The 20,559-nt window shown below is 40.1% G+C and overlaps 1 protein-coding gene across 3 annotated transcripts in view; it reads right to left on the bottom strand.

The window, feature by feature from the left end:
• Positions 1-20,559, bottom strand: part of CDK14 (cyclin dependent kinase 14) — a 638,693-nt gene that overhangs the window by 361,459 nt on the left and 256,675 nt on the right. The gene's annotated exons all lie outside the window — the stretch shown is intronic.

Here is a 20,559-nt window from a genome sequence, read left to right as displayed (position 1 = left end):
GAGAAAGAATAAAATCTCACCAAGTCTGTCTGGGATGAATTCAGGTAGTGCTTTCCTGATGCTGTGGTTGAAAATACCACTTGAAAGTCAGTCTTTCTTCGATTAGGATATGTAAAACAGATAGCTAGTGGGAATCTGATGTATGACGGAGGGAGCTCAAACCTGTGCTCTGTGACAACCTAGAGGGATGGGATGGCGTGGGAGGTGGGAGTGAGCTTCAGGAGGGAGGGGACTGGGGACACATGTAGGTCTATGGCTGATTTATGTCAATGTATGGCCAAAACCAACACAATATTGTAAAGCAATTATCCTCCAATTAAAAGTAAATAAATTTATTTTTTTAAGTCAATCTTAGCAAAATTTAATAGAAGCTATTAGTGCTTAAATTTTAAATCAATTAGAAAAAATTTTTAGAAAATCACAGTGGAGAATCTGAGGCAAAAATTCCCATATTTACCTCAAAATAAATTAGTAGGCCTAGCATGTAATTACTATAATCAATATATAAACATGGTTGTAATCATTTCTATCAAGAAAAACAGCAGAACCATTCTTGACATAGAAGGTAACCACATCTGTACTTGACCACTGACACTATGACACCAAAACTTGAGGTAAATATGCTGATTTAGGGCCCTCACTGATGAAACATTGAGTTTTGTCAAAAACCAGAATCAAGTGCTTAATAAAATATTTTTAAAAATCACTATTTAAACTTGTTTTATTAAGAATTTCAAACTTATCCAAAATTTAAAATGGTATCAAAGAAAAGCATGGGAATTTTATATTAACACAAGGGTGCATGAATTTTAAAATGTGGGCAAACTTTGGTACATAACCACACTTAGTGAGTTGGAACAACAGTAGCATTAACTTCTGTAAGCTTTTTAAAAGATTAAAAAGTGGTATATGTACTATAAGTTATAGTGTACACATACATATATATATACACACACACACACGTATACACATGTAAAATGCATGTGAGTATGAATCATAAAAGAAATCTTAAAAAAACACATTGGTAGCATTAGCTTTCTCTTGGGTGGCTGGATACTAAGCAATGTGGAATATGTCAGTCAGGATAGGCTAAGTTATGCTGTGATAACAAATAACTCTTGCTCACAATTTATTGGTCAAAGCAAGTCACAAGGTCACACCCTGGTTTAATGGAGAAAAGTGGTATAATCTCCCTGCAGGAGTTGGAATCCAAATACTAGAAAATAATAATACAATTATCTACATTAAGCAAATCATATTCATCTTTAACTGCTACTGTAGTAAGAATATAGTAAGAACAGGGCTTCCCTCATAGCTCACTTGGTAAAGAATCTGCCTGCTGTGAGGAAACCTGGGTTCGATCGCTGGGTCGGGAAGATCCCCTGGAGAAGGAAATGGCAACCCACTCCAGTATTCTCGCCTGGAGAATCCCATGGACAGAGGAGCCTGGCAGGCCACAGCCCATAGGGTCACAAGAGTCAGACTCGACTTAGTGACTAAACCAGCACCATAGTAAGAATAATAAATATACATACACATATATTTGCATTGAATTTTAAAAGAAGCTTTTGTCAAGGATTTAACAATTTCAAAAGGACTGTACAATTTTATGAATTCAATTATTTCTCATCCAAAGTCAGCTTTTCCAGAAATTCTTGTTATCCCAGGTTATTTATTCCCCCTCTAAACTCTGAAAATTCTTTAGATTTTTCTGGTATATGTCCTGATATTCGTGGATATGTAAATCCGAGCCCCACCTTTTAACAGAAATTCCCCTAAAAGATAAAAGATTCTTATTAAATTTTAAAATTAATCCTTATCCACTGTATACAGGACAGGGAATCCCGTCCAATGTTATGTGTCAGGCTGGATGGGAGGGGAGTTTGGGGCAGAATGGACACATGTGTACGCACGGCTGAGCCCCTTCCCTGCTCACCTGAAACTATCACAGCATTGTTAATTTGATATACTCCAACATAAAATAAAAAGTTAAAAATATAAAAGAGAATTCATCTTGATGACACTAGGTCATAGGTTTGGTTCTCCAGGTGGACTTTGGAGCTATAGTACACTTGTTAGGGAAAAAAATAAAACATGTTCATTAGGTGAAAGGGATGTAAAGGAACCAGGGTTGGACAAAGGATGTGAAAGTGTGATGCAGGCCAATAAAGCCTTGGCCGAGTACCAGAGCTTGCCCTGTGTCAGGCAGAAAAGGCCAGGCCTTTCCACAGGACTTCACACAGTCACCAGACATAGGATGCCTGGGGAAAGGCACGACCTCATTCAAGACACGCCCCTCCTCCCTGGTCAGATCCTCAGCTGCTGATGCCGGATGCATTCTGGTGACCATATAGCTATGCTTGCTGTAGCTAGTCAGCGCATTCCCCTTTAGAGAGAATACACAGCCCTTATCTCTGCGTCTGTCACACTCTATAAGGGTGTTTTAATGAAATCCTTCTACATTTATGTTACACACACACACACACACAATCACATCTGATGCACCTATTTTATGGGGAAAAAAGAATATGACAATTTGGCAAAGATTGCGACCCCATGGACTACACAGTCCATGGAATTCTCCAGGCCAGAATACTGGAGTGGGTAGCCTTTCCCTTCTCCAGGGGGTCTTCCCAAGCCAGCAATTGAACCGGGGTCTCCTGCACTGCAGCAGATTCTTTACCAGCTGAGCAATGAGGGAAGCCCAACTGTACTACGAGACATACTAAAAGAGAAACAAGTCCCTGTCCTCAGGAAGAGGAGCCGCCCATGCATCTCACACAGATGTCAGAGTGACAAACAGAACAATCATGTTGCCCTGTTCACCCTTTACAAGATACCACTCAGTTCACTGTATTTTTATGCTGGCGAAATCTGATTTAAAAAAACCAAGCAAAAAAACTAATCCTTTCTTGTCTTCTTGATTTCTAATAAATATTCTGTTATTGATCACCCCTCCCCACACCCCTTCCCCTCAGCATTGCTAATTTTCTATCTTGTTGCTAGAATCAGGTACTGTTCCTCAACACATTTCTTAAAATCCTGGCTAAAATACTCAACAATATCATCTTTCCCTGTTGCTTCTAATCCAAATAGAAAGGGAAGAGAAAGAGGAGAAAAGAGGCCAGTTCAGTCTTCCAAATGTCCCTGAGGATGGCCAAAATGAAAACTAATAACTGAGATCCAAAGCTTTAAAACAAACAGCACATATTCAAGAAAAAACTAAAGACCCAGAAGATGGAAAATTCTTCACTTAGCAAATAGCTGCCATGACAAATTAGTGTTTTAACTTCGGAATTATGAAATCAAAATGAGCCATGAGCATCTGTCGGGGATTTTATAGCTGAACTGCTATCTGCCAGGGAAAAAGGAGTAAATGACTCACTTGAAGCTGGAAATTAACTTAGAGCGCTAAAGTTCATATTCTCAAAAGGAAGATTCTCATAATATATACCTATCAAAAGCATAATGAATCCTCAAAATGAGCATAGAAGGCAGCCCACAAGGCTCCCCCATCCCTGGGATTCTCCAGGCAAGAACACTGCAGTGGGTTGCCATTTCCTTCTCCAATGCATGAGAGTGAAAGGTGAAAGTGAAGTCCCTCAGTCGTGTCCAACTCTTAGCGACCCCACGGACTGCAGCCCACCAGGCTCCTCCGTCCATGGGATTCTCCAGGCAAGAGTACTGGAGTGGGGTGCCATTGCCTTCTCCAACCAGGGAATCTAGTAACAGTTAATTCAAAGGTCTTCATGCCCACTAGCCTCATCACATGTGATAAACTCTGATAATTGATAAGTAGCAAAGATTTATATGCTTCGCAACCAGCAATGTGAAAAAATTCCTAATTACACAGTGTTTACACAGTGACAAGCTCAAACATCTGTTCATATTTAAACTGAAGAATGGATGTAATTTGAAGGTAAAGATGGCAAGCTGGACATACATACCCATTCTGTACTCTTGAATCCCTACTCAGCAAAATTTTAGGAGCTCTGAAACAGATGGTAGCAAGTTCAGCATAGCAAAACGCAAACAAACAACAAATGGATTATTACAATGGCAGCAGGGAAAGCCTAGAAGCGACCGTATTTGTATGACAGAACAACCAAATGGCTCAGAGCTGGCACCAGGAAGGGACAATGAACAGAAGGTCTACATATAGGGGTCAGAAATATGCAAGAGAAGTCAGAAATCTTTTCAGTAGATTTTAATCGTTATACCTTTATCCCACTCTGCTTACATACGCAACTGCCTCTCCGAAACCCAGAGATGGTGAAACAGTGAACTGGGAAGCCCAGCCAGTTAAGGACAGGCATACCATCTTAAAACAGGAGGATAAAGTGGATTTCTGTCCTCTATCTTGCTTTCAGAAGACTGTCAGCTAGGACTTTATCTTCTAGGCAGGGGTTTGGGAGAATCTTCACCAGAACTCTTAGAGCACTGCGGGGAAGATAGTGATATCAAAGGTTTCTCAACAAAATGGCTGAGACAATTCCTATAGTGAAATTCATGGTGAACCAGCTATCCAACACACTTGGAGCTCCCAATCAAGTTGTTACCACACCATTTGAAAAGGTTTTGCAGCCCTGAAACAAGAAAAGGATATTATAAAATGGAATATTCTGAGAACAAAAAGGTCTCTAAGAAATTAATATTGAAATTTTAAATTCAATAAAATAGGTGAAACATAAAGTTGAGTCCCTTAATGCTGAGCTAAAGGAAAAAATAATTAGAAAATAGAGAAAAGGCAAGAAAATTAGAAGAGCAATCCAGGAGGTCTGATATATACATAATAAAAGAGCTAAGAAAAAAGAAAAAGCAAAGTCAGGAACTCAAAATAATTTAAAATCCTTTCTTGGAACAGAAAGACGTTAAAGAGCTCAACCTCATTAGTCACTAGTCACGAGGGAAATGCAAAACAAAAGGACAATGAGAAAGGAGTACAGATCTCCTGCAACAGAAGGATAGACAAGAGCAAGCCCTGCAGAGAGTGCGGATAAACTGGAAACCCCACACTGCGGGTTACATTGTAAAATGGTGCATCCAATTTGGAACACAGTCTTAGGACAGTCCCTCAAAAATTTAAAGACAGTTATCAGATGACTCAGTATTCCCGCTCCTATGTATGTACTCAAAAGAATTGTAAACAGGTACTCAAATGCTTATACACAAATGCTCACAGCACTACCGTTCACAGGAGCCAAAAGATTAAAGCAAACCAAACGTACATCAACCAATGAATGGATAAATAAATTTGATATTAACGTGTTAATCAAGATTTCAGAAATGAAAACCTGATTGAGATAAAGACAAACTCAAGAAGTCCTTGAACTGTGCTCTGTTAGAGCACAAAATGGAAAATGGAGGAAACTTACAAAGGCAGAAACTGCAAGGCCACAGTTAATGACATAAATTGTTTGTCAAGAATTATAGTTTGAACTGGCAAGAAGTAAGCGTGCATGTTGAGCAAGGATGGGTTGGGGTCTGAAATGGCTGTGTAGTTACAAGGGGGGGCTTTGAACCTACAAAGTTGCAGCGGAGGGATGATGTTCTAAACACAGGTGGTAGGGTCACAGAGTTTGACTTAAGAGACAATGCAAAGCCTCAGTGTCTGAAACCAGATCCTCCATGACTGCCTGACATGGCTTTTGTATGGCTGACCTATGATTATATCATTATCATTTCAATTTGTCATCAAGTCATACTGTGGACTATTATTCAGCCATAAAAAAGAATGAAGTACTGATACAGGCTACAGCATGAAAGACCTTCAGGAACATTATATTAAGTGAAAGAAGCCTGCACAAAAAGTCACATATTAATTATTCCATTTATATATAATGTCCAGGCAAATCCTTATAAAGATGTAAACTAGATTAGTGGTTGCTAGCAGTTAGAAGGGTGGAGATTTCAGAGTAACTGCTAATGGGTATGGGACTTCTGCTAAATTTTCTAAAATTTAGCACTGATGGTTCCCAAACTCTGAGAATGTACTAAAAACCACTGAATTTTACACTTATTTAAAAGAGTAAATTTTGTTATGTGAATTGTATCTCGATAAAGTTGTATTTAAAAAAAAAAAGGAAAGACATACACGAGTTTCCAGAATGAAAAAGTGCACCAAAAGAAAATAAAGCTATATCTTGATCAACTTTTTGATTCATCATGAAATTTCAGAACACTGGAAATAAAGAGAAATAAAGAGAAGTGTTTTAACAGAAACAATGGAAACTAGACAATAATGGAGCAATTTCATTGAAATTCTACTGAAATTATTTCTAACCAAGAAACCTATATCTAGCCAAAATGCCAATCAAATGTAAGTGCAGAATAAAGATATTTTCGGAAATGCAATGTCTCAAAAAAAAAAGAAAAACAAACACTTCCCCACACTCTTTCCCAGAAAGCTATCAGAAATTGAGTCTGCTCCCAAACAAAACATGGGATGGAAGAAAACGAGCTCCCACCTAATAGTGAGAGGAAGGGCACCCCAGGAAATTAGCGATGAGATACAGCAGGCAGAGACTGGGGACGGTCTTGAAACAAAAAGCAGGAAATTATTAATTTCAGGGACACCAAACCGGTAAAGAATCTGCCTGTAAGGCAGGAGACCCTGGTTTGACTCCTGGGTTGGGAAGATCCCCTGAAGAAGGGAGAGGATACCCACTCCAGTATTCTTGGGCTTCCCTGGTGGCTCAGATGGTAAAGAATCCGCCTGCAATGTGGGACACCTGGGTTTGATCACCGGGTTGGGAAGATCCCCTGGAGAAGGGAACAGCTACCCACTCTAGTATTCTGGCCTGGAGAATTCCATGGACTATATTCCACGGACTGTAGAGTCGATGTGGTCACAAAAGTTGGAAGTGACTGAGTGACTTTCACATAACATACTATAAAAAAGTAATCACAGTATAGTAGTATAAACACAGTGTACTGCATGCCTCAGCTGTAAACAATATTTATATTGACATAATATGTAAATACGGAATTTGTGATCTAATCAAAATTATAATATACCCATATTGAGAGGATGGAAGGTTGGGACAGTGGCAGGATAGGTTCACTTGTTTGAAAGTGGGGGAAAATTTTTTTTTAATTTTAAAAATTTCCATCTTTCACTGTAGGAATCAATGGATGATGCCAAAAGGTGAAAAATTAAGAAGCAGCAATAGAAGAAAGTCTTATTAAGATATTTAGAGAAAAATTTGAAAGAATCAGTTAAAAGAGTTGAAAGTAAAAACAGCTATTTCTCATAACAAACCACAGAATGAAATAGCTCTTTATACATATATGATGAACAATGTGCATAAAAACAACCATCACAGAAACAAACATGAATGACTTAATTCTGGAGTGGTTTTAACTGCCTTTTACCAAAGCACAAAATGTACATTAAACTAAAGTGATGCTAACAAATAAATTTGAAATGTAAGAAATAGTAATCATATGAAAGAAAACCATTCACTATAATGGTCATTATAAAGATATGCATTTATCAAATTACTGATTCTGAAAATTGGTGAGAAGCTGCAGGCACTCCATTTTGTATGATATATAATAATTTATACTTCACTTAGAGATAGATTTGCTAATGATTTTTTTCTCCAATTACTTCATGGTCTATTCAAACATAATGTGAAGGTAATTGGAATTATTGATCATCTTCATCCTGGTCTTGGGTACTTCCATCAGACGGCAATTTCAGTACTTTAGCTAGAACATCTGTCCAGTTTCTTCACCCAAGCTGATCATTATTGTCAGACTTATTGATGCATCTCTCTCCTGCCTCTACCTGCCCCATGACATGTGCATGGGTTTTTTCAAGATTATTACTTCCTTAACTTAGGAAACATGAAAACAATCTCTGTGAGGAAAAAAACAATTACTATGTGAAATATGTTTTTTCCTTTCTAAAGGAATTCTCTTTTATTACTGCTATCTTCTGTATGACTTCCTTCTACCAATGAAGTCTGGTTTTTCAGTCCAGTCTTTCCATATGTCATAGATTATACCAACTTCCCCCCTACATGTGTGTAGTTTAAAGGATGAAACTTGAAATGAGAGTAAGAAAAATAATTCTTAAAGAAGCCATAGTGGCATAGTGTAGTCTCATAAAAGTTGCCTGATTTAGAACCTATTTGCAGGGAAAGAATGAAGACACAGTTGCCCAGAATGGGCTTGTCGACACAGCAGGGCATTAGGGGGACGGACTTGAGAAAGCAGCTGACATGTCTACACCACCATGGGTGAAACAGACTGCTGGGGGGGGAGCTGCTCCATAACACAGGGACCCACGCTGGAGCTCTGTGACGACCTAGAGGGGTGGATTGGGGTGGGTGCGAGGGAGGCTCTAGAGGGAGGGGATATATATATATATATATATAGTTATGACTGATTCACAGCGTGGTATGGCAGAAACCCAATACAACACTGTAAAGCAATTATCCTCCAATTAAAAATGGATGGAAGCACCATCTATAGAGGAAGGTACTCAAAAATTGTGTATCTTTGTAAATAAGCAGGTATTTACTATCACAATAGTTAAGCATCAGACACAGTTCCATCTTAAATCCTATAGGTTAAAATACTGAACTATCATTAAGACCTCCTAATAAATGGATGGCAACCATATGAAATAAAACTAGAACACAGAGAAGATAGGCATGAGGTAAACAGAAAAAAATAAACTAAAATCTCAGCACCCGATGTGATAAGGAACTAACGACACATTTGAAAATGGCTAAAGGAGACCCTGAGGGCTTCCCTGGTAGCTCAGCTGGCAAAGAATCCGCCGGCAGTGCAGGAGACCCTGGTCTGATTCTTGAGTTGGGAAGTTCCCCTGGAGAAGGGATAGTGTATCCACTCCAGTATTCATGGGCTTCCCTGGTGGTGCAGTTGGTAAAGAAGCCACCTGCACTGCGGGAGACCTGGGTTCGATCCCTGGGTTGGGAAGATCTCCTGGAGAAGGGCATGGTAACCCACTCCAGTATTCGTGCCAGGAGAATCCCTAAGCACAGAGGAGCCTGGCGGGCTACAGTCCACAGAGTCCCAAAGAGCCGGACACGCCTGAGCGACTGGCAGTTCAGCACAGCACAGAGACCATGACTCCCTATGAGATGAGAAAAGGCCGTCAGGGAAGAGGATAGAAGAGAAGAGAATGGACTCTGTCCTACCCATTAGACAAATGGAACATTCCCAACAGAGCAATGGTGGAAAGCTGGCTTGTTTCCTTTTCATTTCTTTAACTTATCCTTACGGTTCAGAATAGTTGTATATTACGCTATGTGCACGCTCTGTCATCCACAATGTTTACATCTGTCACGTGCAGTAATTGGTTCTGCATGGCAACTCACCCTTTCAGAATGTAAGACCATACTACTATGCTACATAACTAGTTCTCCGTACATGAAACTGAATCATCCTTGAAAGTTTTCCAACAAAGAAAAGTCCATGGGTCAAGTCATCTTCCTACTGTTGTCACTAAAACACAAATATGTTCTAGTCCACGACACATGAAGATCTGGAACAGTGACTGAGAACTCCAATGGCATGTGGAGATCATCTGAGATCACAGATATTATCTGAGATCACCAGATTTCAACCTCTTAAGCAAGGGAAGATTTCAACCTCTTAAGCAAGGGCTGTACAATGTTCTGTGTATAATGCTCTGTGATGACCTAGAGAGGAGACATGGGGATGGTGGGAGGGATGCTGGAGAGGGAGAGGATATATGCATACTTATGGCTGACTTACGTTGTTTTATGGCAGAAGCCAATACAACATTGTAAAGCAATTATTCTCCAATTGAAAATTTTCTTAAAAGTAAGGGCTATATATTTATATCCCTAGTGTTTAAGGACAGTCCCTGGCACAGAGAAGACAGTCTATATGTGTGGGAGGGGGGGGAAACTGAATTATTAAGTGAAAGTTCATAGCAAATTGTGTTTCTGCTTCCAAAAAATATGGCAAATGGGATGAGTTTAAACAGCAATGTAAAAATCTGGGGCGGTCCTTTGCGATGTAAACTTGGAGTTACCCAGATTCCCACTCAACACAGGACATGACAGGGTGCAGCCGCTGGACAGGGCATGCGTGGAGACCGAGCATCTAAGTATGAATTTCCTCATCTGCACAACAGAGGACCCCCACTTCATGGTGTCAGTTGGAACTGTATGAAATAACGCGTCTAAGTGACATATTTCAAACCCTTGCATAAACTACAGGTTAGGAACCCTCCCTACAATATCTGATGTAAATCCATTTATCCTCTACTGATGCTTTTATTGATAAGGTGTTCATTACACTTCAAGGCACTGAGTTTAGATTTGTAACACAAAGCATTTGAACAGTCTTCCCAGGATTAAGCCACAACTAGCCTCTCCAGAACCCTCACATTTGGCTTTCTTATCCTATCTGGAATATTTATGTTCCCTTTTCTCTACTCTCCCCAATATGGCCTCAATTCTCCTGAATCCTGGCATCTTTACTGGCTCCGTGTTGCATCTGTTCATAAAGCCCTCCTCAATGCACTCTCCTGTCTGCTTCAGTTCTTTGAACCCAAGAAATGACTAGACTTCTTTCACATGAACTGCTTTTAGCCTTATTTTTCTGTATTAGGGTGGGCTGCCTTTTTTTTTTTTAATCAAATACACTGTTTTACTTATCCCCACAGCAATTCACCTTGTAGGTTCAACTTATCATTTCATCAGATCTTTTTTGAGCCCTGATTCCATCATCCAAGTGTTAATTATGGCTCCCAGCAACAACACATATGCAATAGGTCAAGCACATCATCTCAGTGTCTTGATCTGAGTCATTAATAAAAATATCAAATAGGACAAGGCCAAGGACAACGCCCTCCAGCATACCCCAATAGACTTCTCTCCATCCTGATGTCAATTCATTAATCAATTGGCTTTGGGTGAAGTTGTTCAACCAGAATAAACTGAAAGAATAATCTTTGAACAGTTGAGTTTCAATGTTAATGTTTATAAGGATCTCATGAGAGTCCCTGTCACAATCTTGGCTGAAATCAGGGAGTATCAATGTTCCTTACTGTTGATAAAAGGTAAAAATTAGACTTGAATGTCTAAAAATTTATTTTTGCATTTCACTAATGTTCTATAGTAAGCTTATAGGTTTGTTTCCCACCACCTTTTAAAAAGCTCATCTCCATTCTTGATGATTTCTCAAAGATTATATGCAATAGTATTTTTTTCACATTCTAGATGTCATTTATCTGGGACCACATAGTGGAGTTATTGAAATGGATGTTTATGAGTAGGTTTTTTTTTTTTTTTTTTTGAGGGAGAGAGGTTGGGAAGAGCAGGGAACTTAAGTCCTATATCTGAAAATATTCACACTATTGAGAAAACCCTCCGCTTCATTAATTTTGATGGGAGGCAAGAGCTCCCTGTCATGACAAAAGTCGAAAGGCCAGACACTTTCTAAGGGGCCTGTGCAGTCTCTGGCCCCTTAGAGTTGCTGGCCCTTCCTGCTTCAAATGTCACTTATTCATTCACACAAGAACTACTGCCTAAGCACCTATTATGTGCCACTCTGCCAGGCACTGGAGAGGCAGTCTCCGCTCTCGTAAAACCCCAGTCTATCTAGCTATTTCAGCTGAAACAGCTTTATCTGAGTTCACCAAAAAAAAAAAAAAAAAAAATCCCCTTCCTTCCTGGCATTCCTTTTCAATATCCACTGCTGGTGTTCCTCATCACTTTGATGCCTTAATGTTATGCTGAAAGTTGAAGTGCCCCAGTGCGCAGTCCATGAACCTCTCTTCTGCATTCTATGTCCATTTGCTCATAGAGTTTAGTTACTGACTGCTGGACAAGAAACTAACCGAAAGTTTAGTGGCTGACATCAACAACCAGTAAATTACTTCTAATGACTCTTCGATCAAAATTCAGAAAAGGCAGAGTGGGGGACAAACCATGTTGGTTCCACACCATGTCCATGAGACTGGAATCTGCCCTTTATCCCCACCCAAGAAGCACGACGGCTCACTGGGCAAATGGCTTGGCTGGGGTCTACGTCTCGGGTCGGACCTCACACTGTCTTCTGAGTTCTCAGTTCTCCTCCACACAGTCAAGGGCCTCTTCTCACGGTCTCCCCAGCAGAGCAACTGGAATCCTAACACGGCTGACCCGGTGCTCAACGGTGCAAAGAAGCTGTCAGGACCACAGCGGGCACTGTGTCCCTTCCACCATGTTGCTTTACTGGTTAGAGCAAGTCACAAGCCCAGCCTAATCATAAGGGGCAGGGAGCACCCAAAGGTGTGAGTATGCAAAGGCAAGGTTCATTTAGCGCCAACAAGGTAGCAATGACCACGCCTGGGGATCTCATCTAATCCACGTGTTAAATATCATTTATAACGCAGACAACTTACAAATCTCTACCTGGGATCTCTCTCCTACTTTCCAGACCCATATACCCAATAGCCCTGTGACCTCTCCACTTGCACATTGAATAAGCATCTCAAACTGAGGCCAGTAAAGGCTGAGTGGCATCCTCCTGCAGTCTGCCTTGCGTCTCCTCATAGCAGCTCCACTATTACAGCCATTTCAGCTTTAAACAAGGTTGAGCGAAGAGGAATTAATGCTTTCAAACTATGGTGCTGAAGAAAACTCTTGAGTGTCCCTTGGACAGCAAGGACATCAAACCAGTCAATTCTAAAGGAAATCAACCCTGAATATTCATTGGAAGGTCTGATGCTGAAACTGAAGCTCCAGTACTTTGGCCACCTGATGTGGGTCAGTGAAGAACTGACCCCTTAGAATGCTGGGAAAGATTGAAGGCAGGAGGAGAAGGGGACGACAGAGGATGAGATGGTTGGATGGCATCACCAACTCCATGGACATGAGTTTGAGCAAACTGTGGGAGATGATGAAGGACAGGGAAGCCTGGCGTGCTGCAGTCCATGGGGTCGCAAAGAGTCGGACATGACTGAGCAACTGCACAACAGCCAAAATCGTTGGGATCATCCTTGATCTCTTATTAAGAAAGCAGTCAGAGAGGTTCAATTAAAATGAAAGTCAGAGCCAATCCTTTCTCTGCTGAGCACCCTTTTCTGGTTTCCCATCTCATTATGAGCAAAAGCAAAAGTCATCAAAATAAAACACCACAAGAAAACAGATGGCTAATGAGAAGCTACTGTGCAGCCCAGGAAACACTACTCAGTGACCCGTGGTGACCTAAACGGGAAGGAAATCCAAAGAAGAGGGGACACACGTGTAACTGATTCCCTTTGCAGTACAGCAGAAATCAACACAACTTTGCAAAGCAACCATGCTTCAATAAAGTCTTCTTTAAAAAGGCCTGAAGCAATCTGGACCCCGCTGTGTCTTGCATCTTGTCTCACTGTACATCCTCCTTGCCCGCTTCATCTCAGCCACAGGAACCCTGCTGCTCCTCACACGAGCCTTCTATCTGGAAAGCTCTCGACTAGAACATGTCTTCCTTCTACACCTCCCTTTGTACCTAAAGACCTCTCATCTTCTCAGCAAGGTCTTCCCTGATCACCACCATCTAAAGCTGGACATGCACACGTGTGCACATAAACTGTATCTCACATGAAAGCAGAAAAATTCTCAACTGCCTTGGGATAGTTTAATCCGGAAATCAGAAAACTGATGGAGAGCTCCTTTTTGAGAACAGATGTGGTATAAAATCATGCAAATTAAAGCATCCTTAAATCTTTAGAAATCAAAATGTATGAGGCATAGGAAACAAGTAATTAGGTAAACTGTGTGGCAGGGTGAAAAGACAGAACATAACTTTTCAGCTGCCAGTCCCATATCATAACATAATACATACCTCAGACCATCAATAACACTAGCCAAAAAAGAATGAAATAATGCCTTTTGCAGCAACATGGAAGAACCTAGAGATTATCATACAGAGTGAAGTCAGACAGAGAAGGAAAAATATCCTATGACATCCCTTATATGTGGAATCTAAAAAGAAATCATACTAATGAACTTACTTAAAAAACAGAAAAAGACTCACAGACTTAGAGAATGAACTTATCGTTAATGGTGGGGAGAAGAAGGAAGGGGATAGTTAGGGAGTTTGGGATGGACATGTACCCACTACTACATTTAAAGCGTATAACCAACAAGGTCCTACTGTGTAGCAGAGAGAACTCTGCTCAATATTACGTGGCAGCCTGGATGGGAAAGGAGTCTCGGGGAGAATGGATACATGTATAATATATGGCCGAGTCCCTTTGCTGTCCATCTGAAACCATCACAACATCGTTAATCAGCTATACTCTAATACAAAAAAAAAAAAAAAAAAAACTAGGAAGATGGTTAATATCAGAAGGCTGCAGGATAAAATGTAGTAATAAAGATCTTTAGGCACTGCGGATGGGTTAAAGCCTTATCTTTTACCCTTTAACCTATCCAGGCGATTCAGTAAGTCTTAATTTCTCTAAGCATTCTTTTTCCTTCTCAGTGAAAAAACTGAACAAAAATACAGGTCTCATGTACTTCACTGGTGGCTCGGTGGTAAAGAATCCGCCTGCAACGCAGGACACACAGGGCACACATGTTCGATTCCTGGGTTGGGAAGATCCTCTGGAGAAGAAAATGGCAACCCACTTCAGTATTCTTGCTTGGGAAATCCCCGTCCATAGGGGTGCAAAGTGTTGGATGAGCCGGAGCATGAGCACTTGAAAGATGGAATCTAATGGAATAACATTTATGAGAGAGTGCTTTTAATAATGTAAAACACTATAAAAAAATACCTTATGTGGAAAAAAAAATGTGATTTTTGGTGACTCATAAATCACTTTATATGACCTTTGGCAACATAGTTTTTTTTTTTTTTAATGTGGAATACAGAGTTTTCTTTTACATAATGGTGCATATTAGTTTGAAATTTTTCACAGTAGAAGAAATAAAATGATTGCTCCAAAGAATAATTATGATTAGTTATAAGCCTGCTGGTTTTCTTCTTGTACATAATTATTAAATAGGTAATGAAAAATGCTGCTACACATACTTTGCTCTCATGCAATTTAAAATAGAACAGAACGGTTGTACACTTTAACTAATGGTAATATTTATTTACATAATCATGTTTACTAATTTATTGATATTATTTCCACTTACAGAGTCTGTTTTAGATTTTTTAGCATGGTGTTAAGCAGGGCAACGTGGCACTTACTTGTCTTTGGCAAAAAAATAAAAACTACATTGCTTAACTTCCTGATTTAGTATAAAAAATAGTAGCATTTTCACATTTTCTGTATTTCTCTTCCATGTTTCAAACCTATGCAGAGAAAAAACATGGCTATAATAATATTTTAGACCATTATGAAACCACATACCTTTCCAAGCTAATAAGAGTCACTGCTTGGTCAACAACTGGAAGAAGGACGGACCAACAGGGGACCCACAGGCTACACAAGAGTCATGAGCAGTGTGGGTGGCAGATGTCCAAGTGGATGTCAACCCTGCAGCTTGCAGATCCCTATATCTAAACATTTTTAAAGTGTGTAAGAATGTAAATTTCAGATGTTTGAGGAGTTCTACCCAAACTCTGAGACAGCCTACACTAATAATCTCCTATTATCCACTGAATCACTTTTTTTTTTTTTAATGACCTTGTTTCCTAGTTCAGTTCAGTTCAGTTGCTTAGTTGTGTCCAACTCTGTGCGACCCCATGGACCGCAGCATACCAGGCCTCCCTGTCCATCGCCAACTCCCAGGGTTTACTCAAACCCATGTCTGTTGAGTCGGTGATGCCATCCAACCATCTCATCCTCTGTCGTCCCCTTCTCCTCCTGCCCCAATCCCTCCCAGCATCAGGGTCTTTTCCAATGAGTCAGTTCTTCACATCAGGTGGCCAAAGTACTGAAGTTTCAGCTTCAGCATCAGTCCTTCCAATGAACACTCAGGACTGATCTTTAGGATGGACTGGTTGGATCTCCTGGCAGTCCAAGGGACTCTCAAGAGTCTTCTCCAACATCACACTTCAAAAGCATCAATTCTTTGGCGCTCAGCTTCCTTTATAGTCCAACTCTCACATCCATACATGACCACTGGAAAAACCATAGCCTTGACTAGATGGACCTTTATTGGCAAAGTAATGTCTCTGCTTTTTAATATGCTGTCTAGGTTGGTCATAACTTTTCTTCCAAGGAGCAAGCATCTTTTAATTTCATGCCTGCAGTCACCATCTGCAGTGATTCTGCCTTTACTAAGTTTGTTACAATATTGCTTCTTAGTTGTGCTGTGGTTCTTTTGGGCTCAAGGCATGTGGGACCTCAGCTCTCCTACCAGGGATCGAACCCACAGCCCCTGCATTGGAAGGCAGAGTATTAACCACTGGACCACCAGGGAAGTCCCAGAATCACATTAAGAGTGACCTCCAAAGTCATTTCCTTGAATATTCTTTCACATCCCTAACTTTTCATCACTTATTTAATTATCCTGGCCTTGAGCAGACTTTATTGCAACCTAAAATGTCATTCATGGGACTTTTAATACAAAGCAGCCAGGCTTAGAGCTCTTTTTTAAAAGCACAAAACACAACTAGATACAGTGTGCACACTACCATAAATAAGAAACTTTTACAACTGTGGAACAAATTCCACAGGTACCTCCAAAAAACCCTTGATAACTTAGCTAATAAAGCCCAAAGGAAAGACCCAATAATAACTAATGAATCTTAAATTATGTTACTTTCCCTGCATATCTAGGTTTTAATGGTATGAGGTGTGGATTTTCTTACACTGTTTAACATACTTGGTCTAATCCCTCAAAAAAGATACTGTTAATTACATGGAACTACAAAATCAACATCTTTTAGAAAATAACTTTGATGTTAACAATTTTTAAATGTGGCTATGTCATCATTAAGTTTGGGAAAGTGCAGATTAAAATGTTTGATATTGATTTTGAAAGTGAAAGTCACTCAGTCATCTCTGACTCTTTATGACCCCATGGACTATACAGTTCATGGAATTCTCCAGGCCAGAATACTGGAGTGGGGAGCCTTTCCCTTTTCCAGGGGATCTTCCCAACCCAGGGACTGAACCCAGGTCTCCCACATTGCAGGTGGATTCTTTACCAGCTGAGCCACAAGGGAAGCCCAAGAATACTGGGGTGGTTAGCCCATCCCTTCTCCAGGGGATCTTCCCACCCAGGAATCAAACTGGAGTCTCCTGCACTGCAGGCGGATTCTTTACCAACTGAGATATCAGGGAAAAGTGAAAGTGAAAGTCACTCAGTTGTGTCCAACTCTTTGTGTCCCCATGGACTAAATAGTCCTGGAACTCTCCAGGCCAGAAACTTGGAGTGGGTAGCCTTTCCCTTCTCTAGGGGATCTTCCCAACCCAGGGATCAAACTTAGGTCTCCCGTATTGCAGGCAGGTTCTTTACCAGCTGAGGCACAAGGGAAGCCTGATCTTGATTTGAAAGTGAAGTCGTTCAGTCGCGTCCAACTCTTTGCCACCCCGTGGACTGTAGCCTACCAGGCTCCTCTGTCTATGGGATTCTCCGAGCAATAATACTGGAGTGGGTTGCCATTTCCTTTTCCAGGGGATCTTCCTGATCCTGGTTGGGTTTTCAGCGAGTCTACAAGACTTATTTAAACTGTAAAGCAGGTTGACCATATTTGGGATTTAAATACAGTTATATCTTAAGTGCAGAAAAAGGACGAGTTGTAGAAAGAAAAAAGAAAGTTTCCTTTCTTCCTTCTGACAAAAGGCTCAACCTAAGTAAAGTGGAACATAAACAGGAGATACAATATTGCCACTAGGATTCAAAGTGAGATGAATCTGAGTCTATCTTTCATGCTGCAAAATCCTAAAAAGCATTTCATCTCCCAAATCCTTAGGTTTCTCCTTTGCAAAGTGGCAGTAGTCACAGATTCATAAGACTATTGAGAACATCAAAAGTGAAAATGAATGTAAAACCCCCAGCATCAAACTCACTACACTTTCATTGCTGGTTTTCAGTACTGTGTCATACTGGTCTTAAACATTATTTCACCTCCCTTCTGATCCTTCACTCATCATCTAAAATCTGCAAGCACCCTCCTGTCTCCTGCTCTACATCCCTCCACTAGATCTGCTCTAATTCCTGTGGCAAGCCACACTTTGAAATTTCTATCACCTTTCCACTGCTATGCAAGAGAAGAGAATTTATTTCTGCTAGATACTGTGAGGAAAGCAATCTGATTAAATTAATTCATTAATGTACGTAAGAATCTTAATTTTCCATTGGCATATGTTAAAAAAAACAAGCGATGAAGAAACAGTGTAGGAAAACAAAAGCTTTAGGAAACACTCAGGAAGTTATTTCTGTATTAGGCAACTGTCACTGAGTCAGGTTAAAACTGTCAAGGAGTCTACACCTTCCTACTCTAACCTGGAAAACTCTTCTGAGGAATTTCTACAGCACAGAGCTCTTCTCCTCCCTGACCCCTGTCCCAGGCTCCCCAACTCTGATTTCAGACATTCAATGGAACCTTTTACTTAGAATCAACAAAAGCCAAACAAACCACAGTTGTAGCAACAAGAAGCACTAACTTCATCAGAGAGGGCAAAAGGACAGGAGATGAAGTGAATAGAAAATAACAAAGAAAGAAAGGCAGTGAAGAGAAAGGCAAAGAACGCTGGGAATATAAAGAAATAAAGGTGGAACAGGGAACTAGAGATGAGGCAAGGAGGGCAGTCGTAAGAAATGAATGACATGAGTGTGCCCATTCTCTAAAAGAGAACAGGGAAATCTACGTCTTAGCTGCCCCAGAGGAGTTAGGTGTCAACTTGAAACATATTCACAGCCTAAAAGTTGATAGCTATGTTTCATTTGGCAGGAATTTTTTGGATTTCAAGCCTGGGTGACAGCATCTCAAGTGAACCTGATAACTGCTTCAAAGAGGCGAGAGGAGGAGCCAGGTTATATAGAAATTTTGCAACAAGGGGCAGGAAGTCTGAACATCAAAAGACCATTGTTAATTAAAGAAAAGCAGACATCTCCAGCTAAGGAGTTGAGCGCTTTTCTATGTATGTATTATAATACGCTCAGTCGCTGAGTCGTGTCTGAATCTTTGTGATCCCATGGACTGTAGCCGGCCCACTAGGCTTCTCTGCCCATGGAATTTTCCAGGCAAGAACACTGGAGTGGGTTGCCATTTCCTCCTCCAGGGGATCTTCCAGACCCAGGAATTGAACCCAAGTCTCCCACATTGCAGGTATATTCTTTGCCACTGAGCCACCAGTATGGCATGACGCAAGAGTCAGAGCTCCCTGAAATCATGCCAGGTTCCTCTGTTTTTCACATCCTGAGCCGTCTGAGGGCTCACTGGAGGGCACGGCTGCAGTCTGATGGCTGCTAGATGGCAGGCAAATCCCATTTCTCAAAGGCATGAAATGCCCACAGAGTACTGCATGGGTACATGCTATTATGTGACTTATTGAAGAGGACCTGGCATGTCTCCACAAGAACTGAGACCAAGGAAAATTTCACTCACACAAAGAAGAATGATTTTAACAGTCAATCATAATCAGTTGACAAATACTGCAGGACAGTGCATTTACTTCCTTTTATATGGCAATTTCCACAGAATATAAAAGCATCAAATGACTGTGTGCTTCAATGGGCATATTTTTAGCCTCACAAATATATTTCATTTTCTTTTAAGATTTGAAAGACCCAATTTCACATTATTTTTGTTCATTACTCTATCAACGTTACTGATTTTAGGGACCAAACTAATTTTTCTTCTTCTCCATTAAATTATCCAATTTGGGGGGATGGAACAAGTATCTTTTTGAAACCTCTTTTTATAAGTTACTGAAGTATACTAAGAAAAAAATTTGGATTTAACTGAAATACTGCAACTAGACATACTGGAAAATATGGAACAAAAATTCCAATTTTAAATCAGCTGAATATATTATTGACACCCAAATCATCAATTAAACAAAAGAAATTATACTTGCATTGATGTTTGAATCTGCATCCATTCTTGGTAGCATGTAATATATGCAACTGCTCAGTTCTAGCTGTCCTTGTAGCCACATTACCATATTATTCAAATGTATCCATCATTTACATGTAAATAGACAAGATGAATGGCTTTTTCATAAGACAACAATTTTCAAATGACAAACAGACTTAGGCAGACATTAGCAAGATAAAAATGTTGTAAATATTCATTCTATTATATATATTTTTAAGGAATGGACACTATTTCAATTTTTTTTAAAGTAGTGTGGTAATTACAAAATGGGATCTTAATATAGTCACAATACCAACAGCTACTCTTCTCAATAAAAGTCTCCACCAAAGTCATTTGTATCTTATAAATTACATGTTCTCAGATGCATCTGTGAAAATTGGGATGTTAATTATCATGGTTACATTTCATGATTCCACAGTTAAATGCTGAAGTGGTTCTACACAAATACCATATGTTTTTCTAAGAGAAACGGAGAAAGATTAATTATGAGTTCAAGCCCAAGTCTCAACACAATAAGATCATTACACTGTGTGCTATGCAAATTGGAAGTTTTAATTAATAGCTAAAATACTAACC

The sequence above is a fragment of the Cervus elaphus genome, chromosome 18, assembly GCF_910594005.1.
Source record: "Cervus elaphus chromosome 18, mCerEla1.1, whole genome shotgun sequence".
Taxonomy (NCBI): domain Eukaryota; kingdom Metazoa; phylum Chordata; class Mammalia; order Artiodactyla; family Cervidae; genus Cervus; species Cervus elaphus.
This window is presented reverse-complemented; position numbering and strand designations above follow the sequence as displayed.